The 12,056-nt window shown below is 37.6% G+C and overlaps 1 protein-coding gene across 1 annotated transcript in view; it reads left to right on the top strand.

Annotated features, from left to right (window-relative positions):
- The first annotated feature begins 257 nt into the window (after nt 1–257).
- Nucleotides 258–12,056, top strand: part of LOC133324543 (small ribosomal subunit protein uS14) — a 133,849-nt gene continuing 122,050 nt past the window's right edge. The window contains exon 1 of the mRNA XM_061533384.1: nt 258–262. The gene's annotated coding sequence lies outside the window, so the exon portion shown is untranslated. The remainder of the gene's footprint in view (nt 263–12,056) is intronic.

The following is a 12,056-nucleotide window of genomic DNA, read 5'->3' on the forward strand; positions in this document are numbered from 1 at the left end:
ATATAATATCGTTCACTACCTCGAAGCTGTAGTTATCAAGTTCCACAGTTGGTCCGAGTCTAATGGACTCTTTCGCGTTGATCCCATCAACATGGCCTTCTCGTCATTTACTGCCAGTTCCACTTTGGCAGACTCCTCAATTCGTTCAAAGGTGGCTATTACCGCTCGCAATGTTCGACCCATTATATCGATATCATCGGCGTAGGCGAGTAACATATGCTGTTTGGTGTACAGAGTGTAATTTCTGTTCACCTTTGCATCTCGTATGACCTTTTCCAGCAGAATGTTAAACAGGTCACACGACAAATTGTCACCATGTTGAATCCTTGTTCGGTTTTGAAGGGCCCGGAGAGGTCCTCTCCGACTTTAACTGCTATAATCCGTATAATCTTCTGCCACCGAAAGTTATCCTGCATAATCATATTATTTATGCAGGAATGCCTAACGCAGACATGGCTTTAAACACCTCTGAACGGATAGAGCTGTCGAATCCATCTTTATAGTCGACGAAGTTGGTCTTCTCCAGGAGTGAAACTCTGGTCAATGGGGGATTTGCCAGGTCTGAAGCCGCATTGGTATGCTCCAATAATTTCAGTGACTCCAGTCGTTCACACAACACGCTGGATATCACTTTATATGCGATGGGAAGGATACTTATTCCTCTATAGTTGGCACATCGACTTATCTCATTTTTTGTGCACGGGACACAGGATGCTGAGGTTCCAATCATTGGACATGCATTCTTCTATCCAAATTGTACTAATCAGCTGGTGCATGTTCCTTACCAGCATCTGACCACCAGTGTAGAATAGTTCGGCTGGTAACCCATCGGTATCTTTTTTACGGCCACTACTTGATACCAGAAGCTTTTCAAAATGCTGCTTCCAGTTCCTCAACACGCTGTCTGTATCTGTCACCAGGTTTCCTCCTTCATCTCTACAGAGGGATGTGCCTGCACCAAAGCCTTCGGTTTGGTGTTTTACTCGTTGGCAAGATTTCCGGACTTCATTCTGACTCCTGTACATCTCGATTTGCTCACGCTTACGTTTTTTTCTTCTTTTTTCTGAAAATACGTTTCTCCTCTCTCCTTTTCTCCCGATAATTCTCCGTCGCATTACGTGTTGCCATTGTCTGTAGGTTTACCCTATACGCGGCGTCGGCATTAACACGCTCCTGATCGTACTGTGGGTTTCTTGGTGGTGGTCTTTGGTACCCAAGTGTGGGTAAGTTGAGCGGAGTAGGCTTCTGATACCTGTTGTGTTTGCAGCTTTTCGATGTCGAGTTTCCGTGTTGTTTTAGATCTTACCTTTGCTGCTACCGTAAGACGAGTGCGAACTTTGGCTGCTACAAGGTAGTGGTCCGAATCGATATTCACCTTTCCGTCTATCACAACATGATCAATTTGATTTGTCGTTGTTCGATCAGGAGAAATGCAGGTTGATGCTTGAATTTGGTGCTGCTAACTACAATGTTTTTTGCTGCTGCGAAGTCAATCAACCTCATGCCGTTGTTGGATGTTTTTTCATAGAGGCTGAATTTTCCGACGGTGGGGCCAAAAATATTTTCCCTTCCGATTTTTGCATTAAAATCTCCTAGCAGAATTTTAATGTCATGGCCAGGGCAGCGGTCATATGTAGTTTCTAGGCGCTCGTAAAAAATGTCTTTGGTCTGTTCATCTTTGTCTTCCGTTGGAGCATGGACGCAAAAAAGGCTGATGTAGAAGAACTTCGCTTTTATATGGATTATAGCAATTCGCTCATCAACTGGGGTAAACCTGGAGACGAGATCTTTTTTTCTCCTTAACCATAAATCCGCAGCCAAATTCATGTCTCGTTTTATGAAAGCTAAAATTCAGTGCATAACCATCTGATTTACTTACGCCAGCCCCTTTCCATCGCATTTCCTATAAGGCAATTGTACTTCTTGAGTACCTCCGCCAAAGCAACAACGGTCCAATTTTCAATGTTCCACAAATAGAAGTGAATAATTAAGTCATATAATTATTCACTTCTAATGATGTTTATTTCTAATATGTCAGAAATAACCTAATATCAGAGCTCCGATTTGCTCGATTTTACTCGCGAGTGAAAAATACTCCCGAGTGGGAGTAAGTAAAGAGTACGAGTTTTTTTAGGGAGTATACTCTCCACTCTTTTATTTTGTTTGGGAGTGCTCGCGAGTACTCCTTGATGAAGAAAAAGAGTGTGAGTCAAAATGTTCGAAATAGAGTATGAGTTCACTCTAAGAGTGAAATCGAGCGGACAAATAAAGTTGGTTGTTTGGTTTTTTGTGTGTGTGTGTGTGTATGTGTGTAGTAGCAAACATTTTTTGATGTTGATCTTTTGTGTGCTGTGGGGAGATCGATTATTTTGTTTACTGAAAATGTGAAATACAAATAAAAATCTTATACAATATAAGATTTTTATATGTTTTTTATTTCAATTTATAAAATGAATTCAACCGTGTGATTTAATTAATTCAATATTTTTTTAAAAGCATAAACACCTCCATACAAATATTTAAAATGGTATTCATTAAAAATATGGAAAAGTATTCTCCAAAAATATTAAAAGCGCTGGTTTGAAAGAAAACCCATGAATGCATAAGTGGTTCATTATTTAATTTTAGTATCAAAATATTGTCGAGGGTTTCAATTTGGAGGCTGGTTCGTCTTGCTGTCACTATTTCAGACTTACATAAAGTGAACGCAGAGAACGAGCTTGTTGATGCATGCTTTCCCAGCAGTACAGCAAACCAAACATCACAAAACAAACAAACAATGCACACAAACAACATCAAGTAAAACAACGGTATCACAACAAAAACATAAATAAAAATAAAAGAGTACTCGGCAAGAGTGTAATCTGCTCGATTTCGAGCGTATTTCACTCCCACTCGAAAACGAGCGAAGCACTTGCGCTCTTATTTGAGTGGCAGAGAAAAATAGAGTATACTCTATTTACTTTTTCTACTCGCAAGAGTACTCCCGCTCGAATTCGAGCGAGTTTCACTCTTTACTCGAATTCGAGCGAGCATTTCGGAGCTCTGCCTAATATACACTGTTTGTGGGTATTCTATTTTTAATGTCACAGGTAGACTCTTTTTTTAATATATTTGACTTCTTCGAATGTTGTCAATACCACACAAATTTACGAATAATTTTCAATTAACTCAATACACCCTTCTCATTTAATTGTGTAGGACATAAATAATTACAATCATCTCCCTAATGGTTAACAAATCATTTACGGCTTTCAATTTATGCCACCTCCACACATACTACGTGATACATACAAGTAATGCAACTCACACAATATGTGTTGCACTTAACTCTCATTGTCGCATTCATTAAACGATCACGATGGAAAAACAATTTAGAAAAACGTTCTGTTTTTCCTTCTTATTTTTTCGAATTTATTATATTTCTACACATGTACTCGTACATCATTTGTTCGGCATCCACCTTCACAGTCATTGTACGCCTGCGCACACGTATCCCCATGCATGCAATATCACGCAATGTGTAAATTTTACCTGTCATTATAAATGGAACACTGACTGCTGCTGCAGCAGCGCACCACTGATCCCAACAGTCAGTAAACCTAGAAAAAGAGAACAACAAAGAAGAAGAAACATAGAGTGGAAAACCTTTTAGAAATTTGGGCAATTGTGAGTGGAAATAGTTAACAACAGCTGAAGATAGTCTTCTTTCTTTTTTCACACACTAGACATTTGTTTTTGTAACGAACCATAAAAAGGTGGTCGTGGTCGCCAACCAACCAACCAACTATCAGATGGAAAATAAACAGCGGTCCCTTAACTAGAATTATTTCTATAAAATGCAAATTAATCAGCAAAAACAGCCGTTATACGTATGTGGAAAACTATGCGAGGGGCGCAGAACAGAAAAATAAAAGAAAACTAAGAGCCAAACATAGTCGACGACGCTGTCGTCTTTATAAACATTTCAATTAAATTCCTTAGCGAAGGAAAATTACAATCTAGATTGTATTAGGTCACATGAGAACCGGGTATTAAACACGTATTCATTATTTTAGGTTTGTTGAAGGGTTTTGAATAATTAATCCTAAGCAAATAATAAGTATTAGTTTAGTGATAAAATGATTGATTTTCAACTACTTATTGGACTGTCTTATATGCAGTTATATTTTTTATGAACTATAGGACTATATTTAATAAGCTTCGGGATGTACGATTTGGGCCAAATATGCACCGTTTTGCTGTATCATTTATTGCCAAATTAAAGGTAACTTCATAATGCCTCTCTCATAGAAGTCCTGCTCTATATTTGCACAAAACTGTAGTAGTCGATTTTGAAAATCCTCCATAGATACCAATGTTTATACCCTATAAAACTATGTTGTCAGGGTATTATAGTTTTGTGCAGCCCCAAGCATTTGTAATGCCGCGAAATATTGGTCCTAGACCAACCTTTAAGTAAACCGATCGCCATATCTAGACTTGTGTGTCCCTCCGTCCGTCTGTCCATTATAATTTGTAAACACGATACAGGCCACAGTTATGGGTTCTGACTAATGAAGACCCCTATTGTTTTTGTAAAGATCGGTTAATTTTTAGGGGATGAGATGGATCAACAACTTTATTTTTTGTCTGTTTTTCTGGTCGCCCTAATGGACACAATTCGACCCTAATATCGCGAAATTTTACATGGAGAAGGGGATCGGGCCAAATAATAAGCATGCCTGTTTTAACAAAGATCGGTCAATATTTAGCGGTACAAATGGACCGTTACTTTTGTGAAAAATTACAAAATTTGTATTCGTTCGACCCAAGAAGTTGATAGTATATCCAAGAGGAGTGGTTGGCCTTTACATTGATTATATTTTCGAATGTACTCGGATGTGAGAGTTACACTTAAATATTTACAGGTCAGATATTATTTAGTAACCCATTATCACACTAGGCGGGGAATATAGCACTGATCGCTTTGAAATTTTCCATGAGTTTCCAGTTATGGTCACCGACAACGCCTATAATGATCGGTGATGAGCAGATAATATTTTTTTAATGAAGCGGACCGAAAACTTAATTTGTTGTGTTTATTTTCGGGTCGATCTCTAGACCACAATTATAAGCCGAACATCACAACACAACGCACGGTGAAGGGAATCTGGACAAGTAATTAGAAGAGCTGTATTACTGTATATTCGGAAAATATGCTAGTGTTAGGAAGAGGTGCTGTTAACCTCTAATCGGACAAGAGGGTGAAAATATCACGATATATTGGAATAAACATCCACAGAAAAATAGAGTTCCGTGGTAGTTGTGTAGGGTATCGTATGGTCGGCCACGTCCGACTATTTTGGCCCGCTCCCTGGTTTATCAATAAAGAAATATTGCAATGCTATAAATATATGATAATCGCTTGGTTCTATGTCCGGTCTGTATAGCGGATGCAGTAAAACTTCCCAACCAAGCTCCCGAAGTTTCTGACGGTTAACTGTAGATGCATGTGGCCTATTCTGGTCAATTGCTATCTTCAAACGATCCAATTGTTGATAGTAGAGTTCAGAATTTAGCGTATGGCCATATGTAAGCAAACTCATAATAAATAATTGCCTTCCAGTCCCACCAAATGCATAGCCGAACCTTCCTGGCCGTTAGTCTTGGTTTGTCCGCCGTTTGAGGTGCTTCACCGCTCTTTGACCACAATCGTTTTCGCACAGAATTATCGTATGGGTTTCATTTCTCATCTCCAGTCACCATCCGTTTAAGAAATGGGTCTATGTCATTACGTTTGGCTAAGGCTTCGTAGATGTAAAATCGATCCATGCTATTTTTTTCTGTAAATGGGTGTGGCACCCAAACATCGAGCTTCTTTTTGAATCCAGCTTTGTGCAAAAGGTTTAAAACAGTTTTATGGTAAATTGTTAGCTGCTGGGTGATGTTACGACTACTAACATGCCGGTCGATCATTTCTCCGATTTGATCGACATTTTCGACGCTCATTGTTAACTAGAAAGAGCGGCGCCTAACGTGAGTCTTATATGCAGTTCAAAACTTACAATTTGGAATCCGAATCAAGGTTGAGAAGAAGTGTCAATATAAAAAGGTGGTTTTAGAAGTATGTACTCATGTACACAAAAAGTACTAAACAACTAACTTTGGTACAATATAAATTTGTAGGAACGGATGGAGCCGGAATCCTGAAATATGAAATTAATATTATCGTCGGAGTGTAGGATTGGTATATGTAGGTAGTTTTTGATATTTGTACCATATGTGGTAAAAGATTTGAGTGAACCAATAGAGCTGAAACACTGAAATTTGGAAATAAGATTACAAATGCGTTGTAGAATTGAGGTATGTTGGTAGTTTGGGAAATTCGTACTTGCGTGTACTAAATGTGGTACAATTTAAATTTTGGGCGAATCAATAGAAATGGAATACTGAAATATGGAGTTAGGATCAATTTTGGGGTGTAGGATTGCGGTATAGTGTGTACCTCCTATCCAAGATGAGGTCAAAATAGCAATCAATCGCCTGAAGAATTATAAAGGTAGAGTAACTTCGGGTAATGTGGACCACCATTTTCTATTTTTGATATTGTGAGCGTAACAACAGTAAAAAATAAAAACAAATTGTTTTCACAACATAGTAGATCTGTTGGCTGAATATATTCCAGGTGAAATATTATTTATATTTGCCTATAAAAATGTTATTGCATTATATTTCAAAAAACTCTAAACTGCAAATAAAAATAACTTGGCGGGTAATGTGGACCAGTATGTGTGGGTAATGAGGATCAGTAAGTTAAAGGTAAGTTGTGGATTGGTTCTGATAAATTTCCATTTGTTGCACTCTTGGGTAACAATGAATGCAAAAATATATGGGTTAATGTTTTGGAATAGCCCGCAATTAAGGGTACCGCCCCATTTGCGGTATTTTGAAGGTCCTTGCTTCATTATCCAACCGAGGCACCTGTAATTTCGCATATCGAGTTTTCAGAGGATAGAATACCACCTCGCATATTAAATGCGCCCATGTTTCGAACTCGTCCTCATGCAAATGCCCACTTTTTTATAGCGGTCCACATTACCCGACATTGCATATTTTCTTTTTAAAAATAATTATCGGCTTCAAAAATGAATAAAAATTAAAAGTCACCGATTATAATTACTGTTAAACGTATATTTTATGTTAAAAAAACAGAAAACCACATAACTTCTTTGTATTCGAGAAAAACCTAGTGTTCGACTACTTTGGAAAAACGTTCGAATATTGTGCTAAAAAAATTTAAATCACACTTTTACAATCAGAGCTACATTTTCTACTACTAAATTTTCAACATTGCAATTATTTATTAAAAACCAAGTTTGATGATTGTTTTCACTAATTAGGAAAACATTTATCATGGCGGCATTGACATATTTCAAGCATTTTCTTAGATATGGGGGGTGGTCCACATTAGACGCCTGGTCCACATTACCAGAAGTTACTCTACCGATGGGTTACCAGCCGCATGTACCAGCTGATTACAATTTGGCTATAGGAATGCATGCCCAATGATTGGAACATAAGCATCCTGTGTCCCGTGCACAAAAAAGGATACAAAATGATATGTGCCAACTATAGAGGAGTAAGTCTTCTTCCCATCGCACATAAAGTGTTATCCAGCGTGCTGTGTGAACGACTGAAGCCAATGTTCAATGACATTATTGGACCATACCAATGCGGCTTCACAAATGACAAATCCCCCATTGACCAGATTTTTACTCTGCGCAAAATCCTGGAAAAGACCCATACACATTCCACGTATACCTCGACTATAAATTTGCATTCGGCAGCCCTATCCATCAGAGCTTCGATGTAGTCAAAGACTGTATATTTAGTGGTGCCGCCATAAATAAAACTAATGTCATCGGTTTTGAAATTCGGGGAAGGATAGTGTTGGTCTACAGATGCTACTATGGTATAAGAAAGCAGTTTAAAAACAAGGCCACCTCCCGCCAGATCAAATGCATACTCTACAAGACGCTGATACTACCCGTGCTGGTGTATGTATCAGAAGCATGTGCACTTGCGCAAGCAGGTGAAATCTCTTGGATTGTTTGAGAGAAAAATTATCCGAAATATCTATGGTCCGATTTGCGTTGACGGTGAATATCGCCATCGAATGAACAAATGAGCCGTTTACGATCTATTATCAGACACCGATATAGTCAGACGTATCGGCTTGCAACGACTATGTTGGCTAGGTCATACATCCTTCTCCCAGCACAATATTTAATTATCTCCCAGTACAAAACTATCCATAACAATATCCTTCTTTCAGCCCTAAAGGAATGTAAAAGCGAGCCAACTGATGGTTCACGCAAAAGGGGAAGATCTAGTGGAAGACAACATTTCCGATCATGGTCTTTCAAATTAGAAGAGCTGCGCAAAAGACCAACGCGCCTTAAAATCCTTTTTAAGCTCGGCTTATGGAATGTTCTGTCACAAGCCAGCTATGTAAGTAACAACCTGCTAAATAATCTTGTCTAAGATATTAGTCCTGAGGAATATAAATTTTTTCATAGAATAAAATTGCATGTATACTCCGATCGAGTACATAATCCAAATTATCTGAAGAATTATTAGTCAATAATAATTTTGATATTTGTCTCGAAGTAATATTTCACTTATTATTTTCGGAATCGACTCTTAAATTGGTGTCGGCTAATAACTTAGTAGATATAAAAATATGACTTTTCTAATACAAAATATTTTTATTTTCGAGAATGTTTGAATGAATTTTCAAATCCAAAATATTTAATTTTTTTGTAAATGTTTATTTAACCCCCTGTTTCGTTTGTCTATAAAAGCGAACTCACTTCGTTATAGAAAATAGGTTACAACCAATATAGAACAGTCCGATGTGAGAAAATGTTACCAACTACTACAACCGTTTCTCAAATCTCATTACATATACCCGGTTCCTCGGTTTCACAACTTTATATTCTAAACCTGTAACAATTAAAATAAAGTTACAATGAAAGCAAAACAAACAAATAGTTGGATACTAAAAGGAATGCTAACAAAAAAATACAGCCCACATTAATTTCTTGTTCCATTGTGGTACACCCACACGCATTATGTGTTACAACCTGAGGAATAGAAGAAAACGCCAAGAACTCTCATACACCCAACCGTAACAACCGCCACGTTGTGGGCGTGTGTAAATTCTGTGAAATGCGTTTTATGCATTAGAATGAGTTTTCCGCTTTTAAACGTTTCTCCTTCTATTTTTTTTTTCATTCGTCACTGCGGTGCGGTGGTGTTCTCTACTTTGCACCCACAAACCAAGTATGGTGTATTTTTTGACAGGCTGTTGCTGGGACTATTAAACTGTTAAGCCAAGTTAACACTTTAAACACCTTCACAAAACTAAACAAAAAAAAATAAATAAAAACAATTCACAGCCATAAAATGCACTAAAAGTGAAAGAAATTGGAAAAAAGAACAAAAACAACAATGCAGTCCTACAGCTGTCATTTGTTTTTAAACGTGAAAAAAAATTACCGACAACTAACGTTCTGCTATCAAAAATATGCCGGTATCTATTGTTTCGATCTACATTAACTTCTGTCATTCCCAGCGTAGCTACCGAAAATTCAAACATAGGTAACCTGGTTCGATAATCCCATGGTACCTTCCTTACTTCCTTGGCGATTAAGGGTGTTTTCTTTTTTCTTGCCCAACCCTTACTAGGATATATTTTGCTATTTTCATTTCCGCTATTTAAGGGTTGCTGTTATTGCTACCTTTTTGGTTCACACGCTCTCCAGTCAACATCCGCTTATTCACTAATTAATTGCGCACATACAAAACTTATATTTCGTGTCGCTAACATTGCAATGCGTAAATAGTTTAACAGCTAAATATAAACAAAGGGCAAATTCTTTTAAACTGCGTATTGGAATTTTTGTTGTTTATGAGGGCCGGTCGGTCATTGGCCTACTGATAGTGGTGGTGGTAGTTTTGAAATCGGAATGTTTTAGAGTGTGAAAGTTTTTTCATTTCTATTCTAAGTTTGTTTGTTTCGGATTGAAATGACTTTTCATAGATCGCGTATTTTGAGCGAAGAAAATTCTCACACTGCAGGCATTGCTATACACAAATAATAATGGGTTTCAAATAGGCTTTCAGATCATCCCCAAAATAGCTATATACGTTTTATTTATTCAATTTCAGCCTTAAAAAACTAGATCGTGAAAATGTCGCAGCTATTTTTTTCATACTCTCCAACACCACGAATGAAAATCCCGGTGATACCATAATTCTATATATTCCTGGAAAAACTTATGATACCAATAAGGTCGCAAGGAGATATTTTCTACTTCTTGGGAAGCAGAAATACGAAATTGCAGTCACTCCGGTTGAAAATGTTACTAGGGCTGCGGAATAGTGGTATCTATACTAATAAAACAGTAAAGTGATTGACTGACGAAACGACTGAAGCTAGAATCTTAAAGTTTTGGGTGAGGCTCACTCTTGGTCCAAAGGTGTCAGGCAGGATTTTTGGAAATTCGCACTAGAAGAGTACTAAATACAAAAAGTACTAAATGTGTTACCATTTGTATTTGGGGATCCGGTACAGCTAGAACTTCTAAATTTTAAATGGGGGTCACTGATGGAGTTAGAAGTTTTTTAAACATTGGAACTATAAGTATCCCAAAAGTACTAATTCGTAGCAGGTGAATGTATAGAGCTAAAAACTTGACATACGGTATGCGAATTAAGGTTGATAAGTAGGGTCGATATAAGGAAATGATTTTCTTATTGTGTACTCGTATATACGAAAAATACTATATGGTACTATATTTGGTACAATTTTAATTTGGAGGTAACAATGGAGCTGGAATCCTGAAATTTAAAATTAACAAATTTTGGAAATTTTTTACTTATGTGTACGAAAAGTACTAAATCGTACTCTAATTGGTACACTTTGAATGAACCGGTAGAACTGCAACACAGAAATTTGAATAAAAAATTACTACTGCATTGAGCGTCGAAGCTAATTTTCGGCTTAATGGTTCGATTTTAAAGTGAAGATCCAGAAAAAGTCACAGTTTGATGCGTTTCCTCAAAGATACCGCGAATCGTAACGTACAAAAGTGTACATTTTAATTTACTTACATAACGTAGTCATTTTTGAACGTACAAGCCCGCTTCTATTGTCGTCTCGGAAGACTACACTGAAACATTTATTCAACCGACATTTTGGAAAATGTATGCCAAAATTGCAACAAGCAGATGGACTATTTGAGGCACAGTCGCGTTGGACCGTTCTATCGATTCAAATAAAGATTTTATTAACTTGTTCTGAATTGTATGTGGTTCTTAAGCACATTCATAAAGCTCCTTAAACTTCAGCCCTCACTACTAAATATTCTGAATGTGCAACTTCCTAATCGATTTTAGGCTATAACTCCTGGCTAGAACCCTTATACTACCTATAGACCGGAGGATGTTGAAAACTGACTGTATTTTATCTTCTGAGAACTCAAAAAAAGCCTTCAAAACGGCAGCTAAGATTTCTTACTTACTTAGCTGGCTTGTGACAGAACTTTCGTTCCATAAGCCGAGCTTAAAAAATATTTCCAGGCGCTTCGGTCTTTTGCGCAGTTTTTCCAATTTGAAATATCATATTCGGCAATGTTGTCTTTCACTTGATCCATCTTATTCGTGGCCTTCCCCTTCTGCGTGAACCATCAGCTGGTTCGCTTTTATATACCTTTTGGGCTGGGGCAAAGAGAGAATATCTGGTAAAACTCATGGTTCATTCGACGGCGATAATCACCGTCAACGCAGATCGGCCTATATATCTTTCGGAGAATTTTTCTTTCAAACACTCCAAAAGCTGCCTCATCTGCTTGCGTAAGTACCCATGCTTCAGATTCATATAATCGCACGGGTGTATCAGCGTCTTGTAGAGTGTGAGTCTGGTCTGAAGGTGGCCTTGCTTTTGAGTTGCTTACTCATACCATAGTAGCATCTGTTGGCCAACACTATCCTTCTCCGAATTTTAAAAC

Source organism: Musca vetustissima, unplaced genomic scaffold (genome assembly GCF_032173495.1).
Source record: "Musca vetustissima isolate MV318-11 ecotype Yass unplaced genomic scaffold, APGP_CSIRO_Mvet_v1 utg4171, whole genome shotgun sequence".
NCBI lineage: Eukaryota > Metazoa > Arthropoda > Insecta > Diptera > Muscidae > Musca > Musca vetustissima.